Source organism: Homalodisca vitripennis, unplaced genomic scaffold (genome assembly GCF_021130785.1).
Source record: "Homalodisca vitripennis isolate AUS2020 unplaced genomic scaffold, UT_GWSS_2.1 ScUCBcl_5137;HRSCAF=11728, whole genome shotgun sequence".
NCBI classification, from domain to species: domain Eukaryota; kingdom Metazoa; phylum Arthropoda; class Insecta; order Hemiptera; family Cicadellidae; genus Homalodisca; species Homalodisca vitripennis.
The window spans coordinates 1-24,636 of NW_025781253.1; the positions used below are offsets into that span (position 1 = coordinate 1).

The 24,636-nt window shown below is 34.6% G+C and overlaps 1 pseudogene; it reads left to right on the top strand.

Annotated features, from left to right (window-relative positions):
* Positions 1 to 11,175: 11,175 nt before the first annotated feature.
* On the top strand, positions 11,176 to 23,184 carry LOC124373243 (annotated as a pseudogene).
* Positions 23,185 to 24,636: the final 1,452 nt, after the last annotated feature.

The window sequence follows — 24,636 nt, forward strand, 5'->3', positions numbered from 1 at the left end:
AGAAATTATCAGCACTCGGGCGTTCAAAATTCTGCCATCGCATGGCTAACCTCATACTTGACCAATAGGTATCAGGTAGTGGAGGTTCTCAGCACAACCAAATTCAAAATTAAAATCCACACTTTCACGACCACAGTTTGATCCGAAAATGGCGTGCCACAAGGTTCAATCCTGGCCCCTTTGCTTTTCCGGGGTTTATGTAAACAACATAACAGTAAGATTCCAGTGGAAAATCTTTATATGTTCGCTGATGACACTACCCTAGTTACTTTACCAGGCACGGAAGATTGTGGAGTCCTGGAATTAGAATCCTTCATCAAAGCAAACAATCTAGCCCAATTTTTTTGAAACAAACCACCTCAAACTCAATCAAGAAAAAACAAAATGCATCTGCATCCAAACAAAACAAAAGAAAAATTCAAAAAATTCCTGGACTCCTAGCTTGTGCATAGGTGACAGGGAGATGGATGTCACTAAAATCAGCAGAAACTGCTAGGGGTGATATTGGATGATGGGTTTAGACTGGAATGAACAGTTGGTCAAAATTGAAAGCAAAGTAGCCAAAGGCGTATTTTTGTCCTCCTTCGAAACCTTGCAAAACTCAAAAACAACCAATTGGAAAAATCTGTATACCCACTGTTTGTTCGAGTCTCACATCTCTTACTCAATCATCCTGTGGGGGGCTTCAGCCTCAAATCTCAAACGAAATTTTTACTTGGCAAAAAAAGGCCATCAGAGCCATTTGTTGGGCCTGCCTCCCCGCTCACATTGTAGTGATCACTTCAAAAACCTAAAATATTAACAGTTCTATGTCTATATATTTATGAATGTGCCTGGTACATAAAATCTCAAAACTTAGAATTTATAAACAATAGTCATAATTACAATACTAGATTTAAGAACAATTTCTCAATGCAACATAGGCTTACTCTTTTTGAAAAAAAAAAACCAAATTTCTCTGGACTAAAAATTTATCAAGTTTTACCACTAATAATAAGAAACAATCAATTGTAACAACAAAAAATTCAAGAGTGAGCTAAAAAATTTCCTAATAGATCAATCCTTCTGGTACTTTTGGGATTATACCGACCACACTAGTATGAAGAACACAAAAAATAGAAATTTATAGAAACAAACATGATAGAACGAAAAAACAACTCTTCAATTACAAAAATTACAAACTTAAAAGCATTTCCAGGTATTGTGATCGGTATTGTTGTCGCTATTATCTTATCTTTCTCGAGAATCCTGATTACGGCAGGCGCGCGGCATCACGTGAATTTGCACGGTACATAATTGCCTTTCCATTACAATTCAATTTATATTTCTGATTAGCCCTCTAGAATTTGATATTTTACTAGATAGGTACTAACCTCGAGGGATGTTTTTCTTTCGTCGATATCAGCGCGGGCTTTGGCAGCACCGAAGGTGCTGCCAAAGCCCGCGCTGATGGCCGGAGGCACTCGCATTTTTGGGTGGCGGAATGTGATCAAGAATAAAAACAAGTTTTTTAGTGTTTTTTTTTAATAAAGAGTTTAGTTTGAGAAATGTTTGTTTTTTGTTGAATTTTTTGTGTTTGGAGAAATGTAGAGGTAAAACACGGAAGTACAACACCCACAGCGATGCACCAGCTGAACGGGCGGCGAGACTGCAAATCACGTTATCTACTAGACGCTCGACTTTGACCTCTGTCTGAGGATGGGGAGGGGTTTGCGATAAGACAATTCCTGTTTTATATTGACGAAATATTGTTCTAGAACCTAACGCTAATCTAGTAAATCAGTAGAAACGAAATGTGAAATAACGATTCATGTCTGGGTGTGGTCGGTATAATCCCAAAGTACCATCCTTCTATAGCATGGGAACAATTTTTTGATCATTGTAAAGGGCTGGAACACCCCACCCTACCCTAAACACTGTCCCTCCTATAACAGGGCAGTTTTGGACCTGCAGAAGCCCTAAGATGGGCCAACTTCCTGCGGAAACAAAAGTATCAAGTAAGTAAGTAAGTAATTTATACGATACTTTAATTAAGTTTTTTTACGGATCCACCTGTGTTGCACTTGTTTATAAACTATATTGTTGTAATTTTTCTTTTTATTCACGATGTTGATGTTATTTGGCACTTGTTGTTGCTTGTTTTTTGCTTTTGTTTGTGCTTTAGCATGTATGCATATAAACTACTTTATGTAAGTTGTTTTTTATCAAGCCTCTTGTATTTTCATAATAAACCTATATCAATATAAAATGGTGTATACCGTATGTAAATAAATAAATAAATGTCTGCCATTATTATTTCAAGACGGGTTTTTAGATGATATTAAACAATCGAACACACCTTAATTACGATGGGATATTGAAGAAATATACTAAATGCATCCTAATTCTTCCCGCAACAAGTGAGTGAACTTGTGCTCACCAAAATTAAAGTGCAGTACATCAATAACCATTGCATGTGTAAGAATCTTTCAAACGTTCGAAAAATTTGAAATAAACGCATAATCGATTAGTTTACTTTTTTGACTGGGACAGATCTAGGTTTTTGAATTTGGTTATCCCTGATCCCAACACTAATATTTCAAGCCGGTGTCTCATGTAATAAAAAAAGTCCGTTCTGTCCCTCCCTAGTCAGCAGTCAACATTAGTTGCATTAACAAGAAGAAGAAGAACAGTAGATAGAGAAGTGAAGTAATATATTCTGAGCTTTCTCGTTCTTTAGTTCAGATTTTGGAGTGTTATTTTTATAATATGTGAATGGCTGTCTGTTTCTGGCAAGGGCGTTGCAAACAGGATTGTCACTTCTTATTTAGTGAAAGGTAATCTAAGTCACTTAGAAATAATAATACTGTATTATAGATCATAGCTGTAGTTATATCTTTTTTTTTAATTACATAACCTCTATCTTTAATAACCTAACCTAGCAGTTTAAATCCGATAATTATGCAATATTATAGCCTTCCTACTTGCTATTATTTACTATTATTGCCTAGTTTTCTTTAAATTATGTTCTTATTCTGTTTAATTAAGATAGAAATGTTCCACTTCATAAAGAAATCAATAGTTAATATGAAGGAAACATGTCTATAATAAATGTAATGGGTAGGGAAGATAGGTGGGGCCCGGTTTTCTTACTTTGAAATTATCAAACAATATTGAATAATTGTAACCATGGATATAATCAACCAAAACTAATTAATTTGTACAATATCTAAATCATCTATGCCAAATGTAAGCACATTTTCAGATTTGTACCCTTTCAATACCAGACATGTTCTTGGAAAGTTAGTCAATTATTATGCTAAAGGTAGTGTTTGAGGGTGTTATCCAAAAGTGCTGTGCCATTTTTAGCAGTTTGTATAGGGTTATTTTAAAATGTGGTAACTTTGTTCTTTATTGGTGAATTTTTGTGATATTTTTGTTGTTGAAAGATGTGTGTATTAACATTAAATATAGGTTGCTAAAAAACTTCTTATACTACTAGAAAAACAAAAATAACTAGAACATCTAAAAAATGTTTTTTTAATTTTTAGGATTGATACTGAAATAAGTGCTCAAAAAATTCTCACACTCAATAAAGTCAAACACACTAAATAACACTAATTTTTTATTAAATTATCACATAAAATAAAATTAACGGAACTTTGGGATTATAACCGACCACACCAGTATGAAGAACACAAAACTATAAATTTATAGAAACAAACATGATAGAACGAAAAAACAACTCTGTAATTACAAAATTACAAACTTATAAGCATTTCCAGGTATTGTGATCGGTATTATTGTCGCTGTTATCTTATCTTTCTCGAGAATCCTGATTACGGCAGGCCGCGCGGCATCACATGATTTGCACGGTACATAATTGCCTTTTCATTACAATTCAATTTATATTTCTGATCAGCCCCTCTAGAATTTGATATTTTACTGATAGGTAATATCTCGAGGGATATTTTTCTTTCGTTGACATCAGCGTGGGCTTCGGCAGCACCAAAGGTGGCGGAATGTGATCAAGAATAAAAACGAGTTTGAGTGTTTTTTTTCAATAAAGAGTTTAGTTTTAGTTTTGGTAATGTTTGTTTTTGTTGAATTTTTGTGTTTGGATATAAATGTAGAGGTAAAAACACGGAAGTACAACAAAGCAATGCGACTCTGCAATCACGTTATCTACTAGACCGCTCGACTCTGACCTCTGTCTGAGGATGGGGAGGGGTTTGCGATAAGACAATTCCCTGTTTTATATCGACGAAATATTGTTTTACGCTAATCTAGTAATCAGTAGAAGCAAAATGTCAAATAACGATTCATGTCTGGGTGTGGTCGGTATATAATCCCAAAGTACCAAATTAACATAGCATTTTTTTACTCTTTATGAGGAACTAAAATGGATATCTTGATTAGCAAATGTCCATTTCCTTTACTAACTTTACTACTTTTTTTAGTGTTATCCATACGAAATCATGATATACTAAAACAAAAATAATTACTTGAAAAACCTTAGAATTTCATGAAATTTGGTATGAAGGTAGTGTTCATATAAATTAGGAAAATTGCCAATTTTCACAACAAATATTTCAAACGGTTTTAAAATTATAGCTATGTTGTTTCTCTAAATCTACCGAAAAAACCGGAACCAACATTTTAAAATCATCACAGCTGTTCTTCTAATCAAGCTAGACAGATGGGAGTGGTGTCATTTTACTCAGATTTAAATGCCCTTTCTTTTGATATACAACACAACATACTTTGTCAAAAAAATGGTTCAAAAAATAAAATTCAAAATTTTGATTTTATTTTCTCAAAAAGTGCATTTTTGAAAAAAATCCTTTAAATAGTTTATTTTTTGGTAAGTGATTCTCAAAAATTTAAAGTGAAAGGCTGAAGGGTTCATAGTTAAATATTAATTCAAGAAAGGGTGTTTACAAGTTTTGTAAAAATGTCATACTACATATCCTTACTTTACGTAATTTCATTACAATGGTGATTATTATAGTTTTAATTTGAGTACTTAAAAGAGGGTTGTCCCTAAGATAGCAATTTAGTTATGTACCATCATTTGTTTATCAATTAGGTAATATGTTTAACTATTAAAATTTAAATTTGTAGGCTACCCTATTCTCTGTTAATTGCCTGTATATTACAAATGCACAGTTCAAATTTTTCTTGAAATTGACCATTAAACAGATTTTGAAGCTGAATCACAGAGTTGAAGTTCATATTAACATTCTATATCATAGAGATATTTTTGTGTGAGCGAATTCAGATGTTTATTTAGTGTTCAACCTGAGTAAGCATCTTACCACTAATACTTAACATTAAGTAACAATACAGCAGTACTCATTATGTAGCAGTAAAGAAAAGATAAGTTTAGGGGTTGTTCCTTCTTAGAAGAGTTTCTGTCTGAAATTTTATTTTTCTTAATTTTTTTCCAATAACTGAACTTTTATAAATACTTTAAGAAATGCATAAAGCCAGATATCAGATGATAATAATAAGATACATGATCATGTAGATGGTCAGCTAAATGGATGTCTATTGTGTCATTAATATATACATTTAAAAATAGCAAAGGACCAAGACAAGAACCTTAAGGAACTCTCGTGTCCACTCTGAAGGGTTTGGAGAGCTCTCATGAAGTTAACTCTGAGAGTTAGATTTTTTTTAAATAAGAGTTTAACCAATTTAAGAGTCTTCCTGAGAGTTAAGCTTGAGGAGAAGTTTGTCGTGATCAATACTGTCAAATGTCTTCGAAAAGTAAAACTAAATGCTATAAACATGATTGGTATTTCTTGTCCTAGAGGATGAGATGAGTTGGTGAACCTTCTCCTATAAAGATATAATGAGGAATGTACTATATTTAATTAAGTTCAAAACAGTGTGACTTCAAAGCCTAAACATTTTGCAAATTTTGAACCTTATGCCTGTATTCAATTTAAAGATATAATGTTATTATTTCCTAAAAACCCTACAAGAGGTCAATAATAAAATAAGCAAGATAGGACTTTACATGACCTTTTTTACTTATTTTGATTTGAAAAAATCAAGTGGTGAAGTTTGATAGAGTAATTTATGGACAACCTGTATATAAATATGTGCATGTATGTGTTGAATAGCTATGGAGTTATCATGACATATGTTCATTGGTCACCTTAGGAAATCAAAATATTTGAAGAGGTGAAGTCAAAATTGTAAAATTCTACAAAGTTTATAAAAGGTTAATATAATGAAAATATGACCTTAAAGACGATCTGAGTAATTTGTCACGTAAGTTGCGTTTCAAAATATCCTCCAAAAATCTTTTTATTTTTTAAACTTTTTAAAAAATTTTCAAATAAAATAAACTATTACATAAAAAGTTATGTCTGTACTATAAAACAAAATTTTAACCCACGTGCCACATTTCTTTATCCCATTAAATGGTATTAAAATGGCATTTAATTCATTTGCATTTTAAAAGTCTTTGAAAAGATTTAGTTTTACACTTTCTCATTTTTTAGCACTCATTATATTTAGTCATTTTTATACTACAAAACAGTTTTATAGAGAATAGTTTGGGAACATTGTTTGGATCTTGATGTTTTCAATTTTAGTGTTTTGTACATTTTGGCATTTTATTTTGGTTAAAACGCCACACAAGGCAGTAATTCATTGTAAAATGACTGGTTTAAACACATTTACTGCAATGGACGCACATTAATACCATCTCGGCTTTCCTACAAGTCGATACATAACTTGTGTCATAATGAAGGTGTTAAACAATGTATTTTTTTACTGGAGATTTATCATAGTTTAACACATTGACTACGGTGGACACACACATTAATACTATCCTGCCTTTCCCAAAGTCGGTACGTAACCCGTGTAGCAGTGAAGGTGCTATATTGATTATGAAAATAGTGTCAGCGATGGAACTGTGTTTCTCCTGTCCACAGTACTCTACTGTCAGTACACTTTTGCAGCTTCCAGCTTACCTCAGTACACCGCTGTGGAAAAAAGTGTTCATATAGTGGATAAAAGTGATGAGGAAAAGACTGAACTGAGTCTAAAATCTGGCAAAAGGTGGGTGTCTGATAAGATAGAGAGGCGCATTGCAAGTCAGATACATGTTAATATAAAAGAAATTAAATTCTGACTGACAATACAAGAAGAAAGTTAGCAGAGAAATCAAGCAGAAAATGATTAGGTGCTGAAAGAGTCTTGGGTGCTCTAGACAATCTGACAGCATCGTCAGAACCATCGGAAATTTAATTGTAAAGTATAAATCAGGGAATGTAAAACCTGTAAAAGATTAAAACTTGTAGAAACAAGATCTATTTACAATTGCATATAAACAGCTGAACAATTTCATAATTCCTGTACTCTAGTAGCTTTACAATTGAACAAAGATGAATATTGTAATTTTGTTTAGTGATGACTGTTGAACACCACAAGATTATGTAAACACTGTTTTGTTGGAAGTGACTCCAAGTTGACGTATGTTGCAGACTGAGAGCTGACAACTATTAGAATGGCAGTTGAAGTGGACTTGGTTGAATATCTCAGTGACCTACTGGCCAGTGGTGACACAAGAGGTGTGAAGACGTTTATCAATCAATGAAGACACATTTGAGAGTGTGCTGAAAGAGAGAGCAAATGATGTAATTCCAATTGCGTCTTACTACATCAATCAAGCGGCAATGCAAGATAACCCGGCAGTGTTCCGTTACTCGGAAAAAATTCTTCAAAAAATGTGCAGAAATCGGTAACCCCAAAGAGTGCTTGATGGAATACCTCGCTCAGGTCGAGAGTCTGGACGTGATCAAGTTTAAAATTTTATTGAAACCCATTCAAAACCACTGTGCTTCGAATTCCCAACAGGAAAAGTCCATTGATGCAATGTGTGTTCAATGTGGTTTATACTTTTATAAATTCTTTGCCTCTGCCCCAATTCCAAAATTTAGATGAGAAGTCAAAGTTGTTGTTGGACTGTGATGACAACGTTCAGCGAATAAGAGATGTGTACTGTCTCATTGTGCAATTTTATGAACCATTTGTGAATGAAATCAGTGACAATCAAAATATAGATAAAAGGGTGAAAATGGTGCTACTTCAAGCTCTCTTACATCTGCTGGGTAATCCACTCATTCATGTCGACTTGGAATACAATGAGAGAAGTTCGAGTAAGTTAAGTGTACTAGCATCTAAAATTGTTGCCTTCATCCTGAAGTTAAAAAGTGACCCGTTGGCATTTTCTGGCATTAGTGGAAAATAATGAGTTGATCAATGTTGATGAAGAAAGAGTTTTGATTAAAGAGTTTTCATCTAATGAGATCAAATTTTCTGATTTGTCACTGTCCTCTTTTTTCTATCTTGTTTTTTGTGAAAATATGTGTAAATCTTTTCCTCATGTGTATGATAAATTGTATGTGTACCAAAACGGTCTGAAATTGGCTAAAACTCTTCTTCAGTACAAGGAAACTTTGGTACTTCATAAAGGTTTACTGTTGACTCAAGCGATTTTGGAAACTGTAGAAATAGGCAGTGTGAAATTCTCTTATTTGAATTCTAGGACACACAAGGAAATAATAGAACTGTTTATCAAATATTGCTGTGTACCATGAAATCAAAGAGAATAGAAAGCTGTCAGCAGAGTTGATCAAAAAGCATTTTCTTTACTTTTGATCCAAAGGGTCAGTTTTACATCTTGTTGAACGTCAGTAAAAGTGTCCAAACACCCGAACCTGGTTGGGCTTTTCACTACACTAGTAACCGATTCAGTTAGGAACACTTTCATTGATAAAGAACTAAAGATTTATTTTACAGGAAAAAGATTGTTTGACTTGTTGCGGATTTTCTGTCTTTTGAGTAAAGGAGCAGAAACAGATCTTGTGGAGAACAAAGATCAAATTCTCTCTGCTCTGAATTTAATCATTTTCTTGACCAGACGAGGATCGTGATAACTCAACTGGAGTATGGAGTTATGTAACTGACATCTTGAAAATTTTCCTCGAGTCCGTTACGAGAAAGCCATCGATCTGTCCAGAGCTCACTATAAATTGCAGTTGGAGTCATTAGATGATCCGTTGAAGACAGAAGATGGAGCAGAATTATCTGTGACCGTTGGCAATCAAGTGTTGGACCAGATGTCCTAAGGAGGATAAACAAACTGTACTGAACTCTGGTCTCAACTGTGTTTGATCTAATGGAACATTTACTGGTGTCGAGCAAACGAGTGTATCGAAGACAGACCTCAGCTTTAAATGTTGTATATGATGTTTTGTTGTGTTTCATAAGTTAAAAATGTTTTTTGTACAGCATATTTTCTCATATTTCCAATAAAATTTTGTAAACATTGTATTAGAGTTATTTTAAAGTCCGATATTTGTTGACCTATGTCTCTCTAGCATGTAAAATAATTATTTAAAAAAACGGAACTTGAAATTTTAAAAAATTTATTTTCTTAAATCCAGCATTTGAGATGTGCACATGGTGAGAGTTAAACATTATATTTAAAATGCTGAAATTTAAAATCATACAGTTTACAGCAATTTCAGTGAAATCTAATAGTCTTCAATTATCTGTGGAGATGAAACGGGTTTATTTATTTTTAAACCTTTATTGCAGAGTATTTACAAGTAAAAAAACATTTGAGTACAATTCTCTATCTCACATGTACGTTAAATTCCTAAATGTTATAAAAAAGTACAAAGTATATAGGCTGTGCGGATGAGTTTATGAACAAAAAGTGCAGGAGTTATATCGAGGGGAGGGGGTTAATTTGGCCATATAGTTAGGTTTATTATTGGACTGTATTACATATATCCTAGATATATATATATATATCTAAAAGTGAGGGCTCTGTGGTGTAATGGTAGCACATTCACACGACAAGTGAGAGATCACGGGTTCGCTAGTCCCGGCGGAGCAAGTACTTTTTGCAATTTATATGTTTATTTATATTATATATATATATATATATATATATAATATATATATAAAATTTGTATAGATGGCAATAGCCTTATTTTAATTTTCAATAAACATTGAATCGCAAAAAGTACTTGCTCCGCCGGGACTCGAACCCGGATCTCTCACTTAACCGGGTGAATGTGCTACATTACACCTCAGAGCCCTCACTTTTTACGATTCAATTATTTTGTATTTGGCTGTATCTGTCACATACTTTTTTGTGATTCAATGTTTATTGAAATTATATATAATATATATATACAAAGTATATATATATATATATATATGTGTGTGTGTGTATACATATAAAATATTGTTGACAAATTAAGGTTGACAGTGATGTGATGGGTTAAAAAAAAGGGATAAGTCCATCATGTATTCTAAACTTGAAAAAGGAGGGGGACCATAACCATGGTCAGCAGATGTTACGATTACTGGGAGGTATTTATCTGGCGTTTAAGTCGGCGAAGGGTTTTGACCAGAGTGCCCAGTTGACTAGAGGTTTTACATTTTCATGGGATTAAAAATAACCCAAGAATAAGTGAAGATAGGAGTGAAAATAAAATAGGGGATAGTCTAACCAGGAAGTTAGGTAGACCACGATGGCCTCGTGAGAGTAGTCAGGATGGCCAGTATAGAGCTACAGTGTACATGTATTGTAAGTAGACAGTTATTATAGTACAGTAGTTTAACATATATTATGGCTATACAGTTGTATATTGTATATTTAGTGTAACATAGTTGACTCTGACAGACACTTTTACTGTACTGTACTCATGAGACAATCATAGGCTCGTCAACATGATTGTGCCAGGTCAGGCCTGTATTTAAGTAATATCCCTAAAAGATTGTAGAGTTAGTTTCTTACTAAAGGACATCAGGTTTACATATCCCCATGTAGTCATAGACAAAATTTATTAAATTTGTACTTGACTGGTTAGTTTGCAGGTTAAAACACTGAATGTTAAATTCATCCATGTATGATTTTATTTTTTCAGATTTTATTTTAACTTTCTTTTAAAATAGAGTTAATTTGCTATCCACATATTGATATTTTCTATTATGGATAACCTAGTGCAATCTGAATACGGTAAATTCAGTTATTTATATTCAAGGAAGGAAGGAGGTCCAAGGTTAGATTCCCAAGAGATTCCATGCCCATTTTTATTTGGTTTAAAATAATGTTTGGAATCTCCATCTGGTGATTTTTGATCTTTAAGACAACCATAAATGGAGGAGATCCCGAACACCTCCATTAGAGAACTGGTACAACATTAAGTGCACACTGTCAAAAGCCTTGGAAAGTACTTTTAATAAGCAAGGCACAGATTCTCGCCCCTTCCAATTCATCAACAACACTGTCTCAAAATGTACTTCATTGTGTCAGTTTTGGGTTTGTTTTCCTTGTGAATCTGAATTCTAAAATGTCCACTATTTTGCAGAAAGCATGCAAGTTTTTTCAAATATGTTTGCTGAACACAAAAGAAGAACTGGTTATTGGATAATTGCTTTTGAGAGAATATGGATACAACATTACAAAATTTTAAAGTTGGAAAATTACAATATACAATTTTTTTCTCCTACTAAAAGGGATTAAATGTACACATAGAGAAACAAAACTGTAAGAACTAAGTTGTAAATTTCCCAAATTAGTCATGTGTTGTGCTGCCTGTCTTCCTCTAAAATCAACGGCTAAGGTAAAAATTTGTAAAGGTACTTAAATTAAACATTTGACCCTTCCCACTGATTATGTGCTAAAAGTTACAGATTTGCCAAATTTAAAGTTTTATACCAAATTTATTTTTGTTTGTAGAAGATGACAGGATTCTTTTCTACGCCATCATTTTATTTAATTGATTTAACTAAATGTGTTTTATGGGCTATTGGGTCCAAATCAAAATTGGAAAATATCTGGCTGAAGTAAAATAACCCTGAATTTTGAAATTTTAATTCATAAGTTAAATTTTAACACTGTCATGTTAAAAATGGCTTAGAACATTTATATACCTTTTTTTATGAACTATGTGAAGCAACTCATTTGAAGAATACAAGTTTAAGTTTTGTGGTATGTACACTTATTAAGTATATAAATAGAGAGAAAACAAATTTTAATATATTTAGCCCCTGAACAACAACATTGAAATAACTAAAAAGCTTTAGGATGGATTACATATTAATATCTTTAAATTGAAGCATTTCTCGTAATTTCCATATGTAAATAAGGATGTGGAAGTGTTTGAAGTTTTAACGTTGGTATCGTGGGGATAAAAATCAAGATGGCACTTTAACAATCGGTTTCATGGTCATGTAATACCAAAAAAACTTTTCAGGTATTATTTTTATATGTCAGTGTGTGTATGTGTTTGTGTAATATTTAGTATATAAATCTAATGTCAGTGTCACCAAACTACCCCAAACCAGAAGTCTAGTAAAGAAAATGTGTAATACAAGTACAATATTCTACTATGTAAAAGGAATAAGTTTTTGCAGAACTTTGGCATTAATTAAACTTAGTATATTTATCCTCAATAGAAAAATCTATTTATAAAGGAAGTTTCAAGATCTGTAATCTGATCTCTTCCTCAGGTGGTTAATTGATAACATCAAGTCACAGATCATAACTGCTGATCTTGAAATGTAGTGTTACTATTTATTGTATCACTGAACAATGACAAATTTTCAGAAAAATCATGTTTTCCACAATCCTTTTCATTATAAAAACAAATTTTAATCAAAGAGATTCTACTCTACTCATGCTATTTAATACCCATCTCCCAAAGCAGCCAATGAATTCATTTTGTAAAGAATAATCAGTTAGAAGTTCGATCAAATTTTATTATGTGATTATTGATAATTTATTGATTTGTTTGTTCGTTAAAAGTTATGAAATCCTGTTATCTTTACTGTTTCTATCGGAACAAATGCCTGAATGACATCTTTAGGACCTTATAAGAGATTTTACTACATTTTATTTCTACTGATAAGTTGAATTCGTTTTCAGATAAGAAACTATGGGATATAGAAAATACTATAGCTCTGATATTTGTTGATACAACATACTTAAAAATTTAACTTTTTAATCAAAGACTTAATCGGACACATAAACAATTCTTAACTTTTTAATCAAAGACTTTATCAGACACATAAACAATTCTAATAGAAGTGGTAATGTTATATATGTATGTAAGTAGTTATCATGCTTTAACATCCCTGTTTGTGTTAAACACGTGAGGAAGGGTCGCCACCTTCCTGGATGTAAAAAGTTTGCATGAAAACTGTTTGCTTAAGCTTACTTTTTTATTATTATTGTTTTTTTTTCCTTCAATAGGAAACTTCAAAAAATCCTATGATTATGTGTAACTCTGTCCTCAATTATATTATTGTAAATAATTTATAAAACAGTATATTCTGTGTCAATAAAATATCATATATTACAAGTACTATAATAATTTGTCGTAAAGTTTAATCTATGTGGTAGGTCACATGTGAATAAATTGCCATATGTATTTCTTAAGTATGTAAATGAAAAATTTGTTTAAATTATTTCAAAAGAAAATGAGTCCAATAGAAGAAAAACATGCAAAATAGAACCTGGATTTTATTGTATTCATAAATTTGTATTAGGGGATATTGCTGATTCAGGTGCAAGGAACAACAAAATCTTAATTATTTTTGAAAAACAAAGTTAGTAAAAGACTAGCAGGGTGTCAAGATCTGGTGAAGAAATATATGTGAAGAGATAAGACAAGCTTCCAAGCTACTGGAAATTGTGGTACACTGCCACGGGTTTGGCCTTTTGGGTGTTAGGATGGTTTAGAATCTTTATTAGTTGAAAAAAGAAGATGCTAGTCTTGTTCTTAAGCTTTTTTTGTTTTTTTTTTGCTAGATTTATGAACAATAAAAATCTTTATTAGAGTAAGTGGTCCAGTCTGTACAAGGTGGGCTGTTTTAGGCAAAGTGCACTGATGGTTAAAAGTATTCTGTGTAAGGCAATAATGTCAATCCTAATAATATTATAAACGACTTATAAAGTGACTTTGTTTGTTATGCTGTCACGCGTAAAACTATTCAACCGATTGTACTAAAATTTTACATGGATATTTTTAGAGTCCCTGATATGAATGTAGGCCAATTCTTATTTTCAAAGATCCCTCCTGGGGTACGCTTCACTTGCCTCTAAAGTAACAAAAATCCCATCTTTTTCTGTAAAGTTACAAAATATTAAATTGAAAGAGCCTGTTAAATTGTAATCAATTGTTTTGTGTAAGCATTGTTTTATGAATGTATAACCTCATATTTTAATTAATTTAACCACTATTTTTCAATTTTTTTACCTTTATAATCTTGAAAACATAGAGTATATAGCTTTCTTATTTCAACCTTTGCTGCAGTTCCTGTTCAGCACAGAGTAAGAAAAAGATCTATATAGAAAATGTAAAGTTATTAGTAACTGTACATTTTTAGCATATATTAAATTAGATATAAAAGACAAGGTTACTATCTAACTTATACTATACATTTTAAAGACTGTTATAAAACCCATCTTACTTGTCTTTTTAACAGAGGTAGGCTTCTCAGACAGGGAAAACACCTGCGTATGTGATATGTACTTTCTTGATCAGGAAAATAAACTATGGGAAATACTAACACTGGAGTAAACTAAAATGGCCATAAATATACAATTTTTTATATATTTTCTTGATTGATGCAACAAGGGAAATCTCGACATTGGGTGTCAAAATATAATTCCACTCAAATCATAAGTGCTCATACACTTGGTAAGCCTTTGAAAATCGCATGTGAAGCCATGGGTAATTGCTAGTAAATTGTATAAATTGGGAAATTAATAGATTTTTAATTCTTTTTTGCAATGATGTACTTATTTTTTCACAATTTTTCAATGTAGTCTTCATTGAATTACAGAAGAAATCATTTATATTAGGCCTTCTTGATAATAAACAGTAAAACTTAAATTTTTTTTATACAGCCCTGTATGGGAATTTTATTTCTTGATGGCTTATAACAATATTAGACAAAATATCTCTGACAAACAACATGCAAAATGGGTGAAAATGTTATAGTGTGTATATTGAAAATAAAGCTAATTATTATGCCAACCTTTAGAGGGACATTTTTTTTGGTGGTCTAAACTTAGAAAAACTACTCGTGTGATTGCATTAATTGGACCAGCAGTTTAAACTAATGTATGTTGTTTGATAAAATGCTTGGAAAAAGATAGAAAACAAATTATTTTAAGTACAATATTTCTTACTATAATCTCCATTTAGTTCTCTACTTTTCCAAGCATTTCTTCTACACTTTTACAAGCATTTCTCTAACTTTTTTAAAACTTTCAAAAAGTAGGATTTTAGAAAGTCCTTAAAATAGTTATTTATTTAGTGATGATGAACTTCTCGTTTAGACAATAGACAATATTTCTTTATTCATAAAAACGTTGAGTTTAGAATTTTTGTCAATACAATAAAGGACATACTGAACATAAAGTTTAAAAATATCAGTTCATGATTCAATTGATTTCCAGCTCATAAACTCTTGAATAGTGTAGAAGGGGTCGCTGGGGGAAACCAACTTTTGAGTGAGTTCTTCAGGTGTTTGACTGGTGTTTTCTTCAGAGAGTCTGGTAGAATGTTGAAATAGATTGCTCCTTTGTATGATGGTTTCCTCTCATATAAACTACCAGGTTTGATATAATAATCAGTGTTTATTTAATAGTTGGGCATGTGGTAAGTTATTAGATGATTGACAGGTAACAAGAGGCGTGCTGGTGGTCCTGGTCGCAGACAACAGAGTCACAGCTGGCCTGACTGTGACAGGAGAATCGACTGACAGACAGCAGGAACGAGAAAGGGAACGCTCGGAGGAGAACCATCAGTATGAGGATAACATCAAGCAGAAAATACTGCAGGCATCTCTGCCCTTTGTGATCCAGTATGGCTGGAGCAAAAACGCTATCAGTGCAGGTATATTTTCCCCTGAAGAAAAATATAGAAAAGGAAATATGAGACTTAATTTTTTCCTTTTGAGTTGATGTAAAAAAGTCATTGTAATCTCAAAGCCATATTTCTGTGTTTTAGAAGAGGCCACTTTCCCTTTTTTTAAATCTTATTCTGTCATCTTCATAAATCCACTGGCTTATGCTAGGATCTTATCAAACAGAATAAGGAGGAGGAGAGTCTGTAAAGTACAAGCTCAACATGTCTGATCAGAAGTGCTATAGTCATATACAGGATTTGAACTCAGATCCAGTTGATTCTTTAGACCGTACGGCCACCAGCTCTCTGGTCTTTCTTAATATATATTTTTAAATATGAAATTGTGAGATATATATAAAATTGTGTTGCGTTTTTTTTTTGGTTCTCTTTAGCTTATAAATTGCACTTAGTACTGTAAGAACCTTTGCGCTGCTTCCGGAGTGACAGGATATTCAGGATGGGTAAGGTTTAGAGAGTAGGGGCCGCCTCCTATCGAGATCCATGAGAGAGCCCAGAAGAAGGGGGGAGGCCAGCTCTGAAACCATCATCTGGCAGTCATAGTAGGCAGGGGCTGGCACAGCCTTGTTGAGGCTAGGAAGAACCTCTGAGGTTAGGGAACAAACCCCACCAATTCCAACAGTCATCTTCCCACAGTAGACTAGATCTATCGAATTGCCCATGAAAACCCCAGAATCTCAACATTTGCGGTTAGTGATGTGCCACTCCTGGACATCCGTAAGGTTGCCCAGACTTAAGTGACACATCGGTTTTTGCTGTATCCAGTGGTGGGTTCAAACTAGAAGGTAGGAACCAGCCAGAAGTGAACCTTCCTGGGGATATAATACAGGACGCAGATCGTCCAGGAACTGGAATCTAAAAATAATATCAATGACTGCTTGAAGACATTTTTGGAGAAATAGTTTTCAATATCCTCACAAGTCCTCTGACCAGTCAGCTTGTGATTCCTTATTGTCAGGTTAGTTTAAAAACGAATTGTTCCTTAGTTGATCTGCAACCAACAGAATAATTTAATGCAAGTGTAACCAATAGACTGCGGAAATGTTTGGCATAGAAATGGAGCTCTCCTGCAAAATGTCATCTCAAAAACACATTGTACTGTTTGCATTGTTATAAATGGCATTAATTAATACATACCTTGGGAAATTCACTTTTTAAGTGTAAACTATTGAATGCCAGTTTGAGAAAATTTAATTTTTATTTCAGTGTGTCAAATGTTTTTTAGGGTTGACTTTGTATAATATATCAAAACCAGTCCTTACAGTCTAAGTTCTTATTGAGGGAGTGTTTCCCCTTCCCTGTCCCTTAAAAAATTCAGGAATGGTTTATCAAGTATGAACAAACATCACAATATTAAATAACAGAATTACCTGCTAAGGAAACTAAAGAATTCAAGATATATTGGTCCTGCTAATTTATGTAAATGCTTTAAATAATAAATTCTTTATTGATAATCTTTTAAGATTACAAGTAATGTCTATTAATCAAAATTTACTAAGCTATATATAAAAGTTCATTTGGTCTTGGTTAAGTTGTCTGTCCCCAACAACTAAAATTCTACGACTGTGTAGATGGTTCTTTGCAAGAGCCAGTTCTTTATTGCTGTCTTCATTTTCATGTGGCTGTTTTGATTTTTCTTAATTTCTTCTGGCAGAGCATTAAAGAGTTTCTTCCTGGTATAGGTTGGTTTTTTCTCAAATACAGCTGGTTTTGTGAGGAAGTAGTGGAAAGTCTTGACGATGTCTTGCATTATGCTCACGAAGATCACCATTTTCGAGGAAAGTCTCTTGATAAGCAGTACAATGTCATTTCCAGAATATATACTCGTAGAAATCACTGTCAGTATATTCAATTCTATAAAAGTAGCTCTGCAACTTTCTGTAGGTCTTAGCTTTCCCATTAACCATATTGCTTTCATCTTAATTTTGAGAGGGACTTTCAATAGCTTAAATTGAGTTGTGCTTCCTCATGCTGCTATCCCGTGCTTGAGATGACTTTCAAATAGTGTATTTATATTGAATGAATTCAATATAAATTCAAGAAGGAGGCATATATGGTAGAAATCCAAAGATAGTTTTTACAACTTTTTGGGTTCAAGAAAATTCTTTACTTCAGGAATGGGTTATAGGATTCTGTGTAGAATTAATACAAAAACTAAAGTAACTTACAGTTAATATTTTAATTGTTAAATTAAAAAAAAAAATAATGATTGAAAAAAAGTTATTGAAAAAGATATTTTGTATGTTGTTTATAACCCAATAAACGTAACATTATGAATGTCGGTTAAGGTGCTAGCACTCTGGGATATCCTGGAGTTATCCATGGTATGTTCCCACAAGGTGGGGCCGGACCTCGTCAACCACTTCTACGCTACCTGTAACCAGGAAACTTGCCACACAGCTGAAGCTAGCTGCGGAGAGCACAGACAAAAAACTAGGTAACCATAGAGTATAATATAAACAAGTAAAAGAACTGTATGCACTGTGGATTCAATTTATTGTGTATGCTTTCTGCTAATTGTTACATTAACCCTGAAAACGACAGTCATATTTTGTTTCAGTGAATCATTTTACCTAGAATTAGTTTTTTTATATATATAAGTATATTACGAAAGATTAAAAATAAATTGTATCTGAGGTAATGAGGAATTTAATTGTCTGAAGTACTTACTTTCAGTCAGTGAAGAAATCAAGTTTTTGATTTGTAATAAATTACTTGATGTAATAATATTGTTGTGTAAATAAAGCACAGATTGTTTCTGAAATTGTTTTTTCCTTGTTAAATTCAATAAACAAATTTCCTTCTGGTGTCAAGAAAAAAAATATATTTGCATGATATTTTTGGAAATCTTGAGTGTACACCGAAATAAGAGCTCTGGGACAGCTCAAAACATTTTTAATTTTGAACTTTCTTTAAGTAACGACTTGCTATTAAGGAGCTTTGAAAAGGTAAAAAACATAGAGATAATTACTTCTTTACAAACCAAAATTGCAGTATATGTAAGTTTAAAATGAAGCTTTTATGTTACAAGTTTTCCTTAGTGCTTGTGTTCCTGTTTGGAAACCAGATTATTGGGTTAACACATTCACTGCTGCCAGAAAATACGTAAAATACAAGCCATGCTGAAAATATTTTTTTTAGGTTTTACTTACCATTATTATGTGGAGACTTCATATGCACCATCAATGATGTGTATATGTCCATATATACATATATACAGCAAACAATATAGTAGCGGCACCGGAAGGTGCCGGCCGCACTCGGCAGGTCAGATGCCATTGGACACCCGACGGTGTCAGTCGCGTCCGTCACTTTCCACGCACAACACTTTTCACTGTTCAAATTGTTTTACAGTATTCATTCATTTGTAACCGTCATACACACAATTATATACAATATTTACAATATTTCCACTTTTTCCTGCCTCATTTTCTTTCCTACTCATGATACTTGTCGAAGCATCTCAGTGCACATAGGCCAGGTTCGCCAGGGCACTGGGCACAAAAGAAAAGGGTCATGGTTCTTTTCTTTGTCTTTTGAGCATCTCTCTGCATCGTTTTCTCTTCATCCTTTCTCCTGTGTTGTCAGGGTGTGTCCATTTTTGACAATACGTGTCTGACAGTTGTTTGTTGTCTAGGCCGGGAGTGGAGGTGTGATTGCGTTTGCTGCAGGCAAAAGCATGTTGATGATGGACAATCTAAAGTGGTACAGCGATCTTTTCCTTGGGTTGGTTTGTAAATAAAGTTTGAAGGAGTTCACCAACAACGTCTGAGGAAATGGACGAAGATCTTTTTGTACCAGCGAATTGATTTGTTGTTCGAAGGCATAATAGCTCATAAGTGATCATTTCGGTCCACACCTTCATATGGGCGTTGTACTGTATTATGGGCAGAGGCTTTTTGGCGAGGTTGGTTATACCTATTCATTGAGATTGCCCAATCATTCTCAAACTCTGTGGATAGGTACAACACCTGACGCTTGTCGCACCATTTTGCTATCAAAACACCATTGGCGTACCGTTTCTGCCTTTTCTCCTCTGGCAAGACGAGCTTGTCTTGAGATCTAGCGGAACATGCTTTCGGTCTGAGCGCATTGTGCCCGTTGCTTGCAGTAGGTTTTTCTCACTCAGTAACTCGGTTGCAAGGGGGGTAAACTGATATATAATAATTATCCATATACAATGAATGGCCCACCCCAAGCATTTCCCTCATCAAAATACTTGACTACTTTGCTAGCATGGACCTTTTTCCTCCAAGTTCACCTCCCTTCCCAGAATACACAGTGAAACTTACACAAAGTCCATCCGGTTCACATAACGAGTAAATCTTGATACCATATTTATGGCGCTTTCCTTGAATGTATTGTCGAAAGTGCAGACGTCCTCTCCATAGCACCATTCCTTCATCAATCGACAACTCTCGACTTGGGGTAGTAGATGGTTTTCATCTTTTGATTGAAATAGTCAATCAAAAGCCTGACTTTGTAGAGGCGATCATCAGGTACAGTCTCTTCGTCACTTTCATAAAAAATTTAAACATCTTAGGATCAGGAGAAATCTGTCTCTGCTCATTTGGGATCTCACGAATCCAAAATTAAACATACGATCAGTTTTTCCAGTAATCGTTTAGACGATTGATTTTTACAGTTCCCATGTGAAAGATTAGCCCGAAAAAATTTTTTCAGTTCAGCCACTGTCAGTTCCTGCCAATTATTTATTCTTGATTATTAATTTTGAGGTTAGGGGAAAATAATATTTCCCAGGCATTTTTGTTAGTGGCAGACACAATTTTTTCCAACAAAGGTATCATCAAGTAGTAAAAAAAACCAAAATCGAATAGGATCGTTTGTTCCGGGGGCAGGTACAAGCAATTTGTTTTCTTTTGTGAAGGGAATTCTTCGCATACCTGCAGTACGAAGTGACCATATTGGGTCAGAAATCACTTGATCAGCTTCCTGGTCATCCGTGTCCTCATCCTCGATGTCCACAGGCGCCACCACATTGACAATAGGCGGCGCGTCAAGCTGGGCTTGGTCAATGTCACTCTCCGGGCCGGCAGACGCCACAGAATCGTCAGAACTACTTTCCACATCACTCTCACTCAAATAGTGTCTTATTTGGCTAGAACTAGGACCATCCATTGTTCACAACGAAGTTCACAGCCCCTACAAACTATAAACAATACACCAAAACACACAGATTAGCGATGAAACTCAACCCGAACCACGTGGAACAACAAACAAGGGTACTCTACACGCGGCGCGAAATATACCTTCCTCACGCAGAAGCTGAAACAGCACTGACGTTGTGAAATCTAGAAGGTGGCGTGACACCGTCCGGTGCCGAACGCACCCGAGGACCACCCGAAGCGCGGCACCGTGCGGTGCCAGCCGCATTCAATGTGTTAAATTGATTAAACCAATTTTCTACTCATGTATATATAGGATACTGATGATAAATCTGTAGTAAGTGATCTTAATAATGTGGGTTTTCAGATGTCTTTGACTAAGGTCTTGTTATTATATTGCTTCGTGGCAGAACTTGATTTGTTTGATATATTTAACAATTGTTTGGTGTAATATTCTTGTTCCATTACATTTGAAAGTGGATTTCAGCCACCCAGTTCACCTTCCTCTTAGTGGTGTCTGGAATCTAACGCTGTCACAGATGATTCCTGGAATCTGGAGTCATGTTTTGTCTGGAGATCCAAAAAAACGGTCGGTGATGAAGAAGTTCAAAATGAATAGTACCAACCAGGGGTCAGCGTCAATTATGATGGGTCCTTAACCATTCTGTGGTGGTTCAATGTGTAAATCCTTTGGGGCTATCTTGAAATAGGTTCGCGCTGAACATAAGGGAAGGTGAAGGTTGCATCCGGTCAGTCTAGCTCAGCCTTGGTCAGGTATTATAAGGAAAGAAATTGGACCAGTCAGTCCTTAAGGGCGCACACAAAATAGTAGTTTTTTTGATGGAAGAAAGTACATGTTTGTGGGGTGCACTGACTAGGCACACATGTAGGGTTATGCTCAGCGTCAATTATGACGGGTCCTCAACGCATTCTGCGGTATTCCAAGGTGTAAATCCATCGGGGTTGTCTCCTCGAAATGGGTTCACGCTGAACATGAGAGAAGGTTGAGGTTGCATCCGGGTATGAGAATGAGCAGAATGGTACTACAGCCCGCCTTCCTCCAGGGTGGCATCTGACCTTCTCTCACTAAGTAGATCGATGTCTTCTCAGGTTATAGGTCTGATCACAGGACATGGTCACCGGAGGAAGCATCTTCACAGAGTTGGCATCCTTTGGAAGGGATCGCTCTGTAGAATGTGTGATGAGCAGGATGAAACTGCGAACACTTGCTCTTTGATTATCCTGCAATAGCAAGGGAGTGGTATGCCATCTTTGAAGTTTGGACAAGAGTGGTGAATTTCCGCAGGAGGACCTGATAGGTTGTTTATGGCGGTTTTGTGGAACTGCTGAAATCATAGACTGTAGGCCCTCATGGTGTGCTTCCGGGTGCGCAAAAGACCCTTGAAACTTAAGTGCGTGGCAATAGGCCGCCCATATAAGAAGAATAAGAACCTTCCCCACCATAGCTATGTGACATTCTGATAAAATTGTCTAATTTTCATCATCCGTCTACTTTTAAAAAGCTCTTTAAAATAAGATGTAATTTAAAGAAGGTTTATAATTTTTAACTGCTCCTACTCCTCTTATTATTTTTTTAGAGGTCCTAAAAAAATGTTATTGTGTACTTCATCTTATGGTTATTCCATTACTTGTAGAATACTTATTTATTTCAACATAATAAAAAAAGCAAAGGAGGATTTTGACTTATTGTATATAAAAAAATTAATCAGTTTGATTTGAGTTAAAGCAAAAAAAGCCATTTATGAAGTTGACTGTAAAAATCATTGATTTCAGAAGGTCTTGTCTGAAATGTAATATTGGAAAGTTTTTATTAGGTTGTATTTAGTTTAAATTATACTAATTGCTCCGTACATCTTCATTTACAAATGAGTGGTAATGTTTAAGCACAAAGGAGCCGCAAGTGTTTGTGAGCGCGACGCAGTAGGAGACAAGGCTGCGCATGGATCACACCGTATCTCGCACAATGGCCGCAAAGCTCTCGCACTGATGACATTGCCGCCCAATGTCCCCACAGCCCTCGCAAACTTGCTCACTCTGGTGGACGACATCTGTTACTTACGCAGGAGGACAGGTCTGTTGACGTAAGTAAACTCACCGGTGGCTGTTGTGAGAAATTTTAAGGAGGTTAAAAAATTACAATTGTGCACTTTGGTAAAAGAATGTACTGTATCAATATCTTAATACCTCAGAATACATAAACTACAGTTATGCCTCGTTAACTTCTAATTTCTTGATGCATCCATGAGTCTGTTTGCTCACCTTCACCATTTCAACATAACTCATCGCTTGTAAATAAATCAATAAAAGAATCAATAAAATAAAGGCGCTGGTAAACAAGAAGTCAAAGCAGTGTTTGTTGTAGTTAAACTGGTACAGTTCGGAGAGGTGTGGTTGAGTTTTACGAGCGGTTTAGGCAAGCCTATCTACAAAGATGACCAGAACGTCTGTACAATGCTCCAGGGACTCTAACGTGAGGGCCACGTGTGACAAACTTGGGAGGTGTCCTCCACGCGGGCCGCGTGGATGAGGCGGCATACAACTACCCACCTTGCTGTGGCTAGCTACAGTCCGAGCGACGGGTGTGGCGTTTGCGCAGGATGGCGTGGCGCTCCGCCACCTTTACAAAACGGTCAGTTTCAGGTCCTCGAGATTTTCCTTATCGTGTTAGCACTTTTTTGCCTACCACTCACATAAAAATCCACTCCAAAATCCACCAATTAAAATAGATAATAAACAAACCACCTCTTTTTACAACCTTTACGTTCATTATCCAAAAATACTACTCAACTAACACCATTAACAACTATCTTATTTAACATCTTAAACCACTTTAATTCTACATAATAACACTGTAACATGTCACAAAAATAACTACAACTAACCTAATAAAAACACAAAACTAAAAAAACCAAAACAATTATACCAAATCTAAACCAACCCTTCCCATTACCCAATATTCATAACCCAAACCCCCCCCTCACACCCAATAAAACAAACACCCATTCTTCTCCATACAAACCACCCCAACAAACTCAACATAATACACATAAACCCCCCTATACAAAACCCTCCCCACCCACCTATTCCCACCATAATACCAACCCATATCCCAATTCTACCCCCAACACAACATTAATAAAACCCATAAAAAAAACCCACCTTTAACCCACTAACATAACAATTACAAAACCTATAATACTAATTAAACACAAATCATAATCACACCCACCATCTCACCTACTCATAACCCACTTCCAATAAAACACCTTCCCCAATAAAAAATAACCCAAACACCCTAAAAAAACAATAACCACTCATTCTATAAAAATTCCCAATATAAAATTTACCCCCAAACCAACTCACATTCAAAATACTAAAACAAAAAAACCTCCCATATACCTCATAATAACCTTCAAACATTCCCACCCTAAAACTAATACCATTCCCATATATCCAATTCACAAACCATTTACCATAACCATCCCTACTACCATTATATATAAAATTATAATTAACTTTAATTATAAACCATC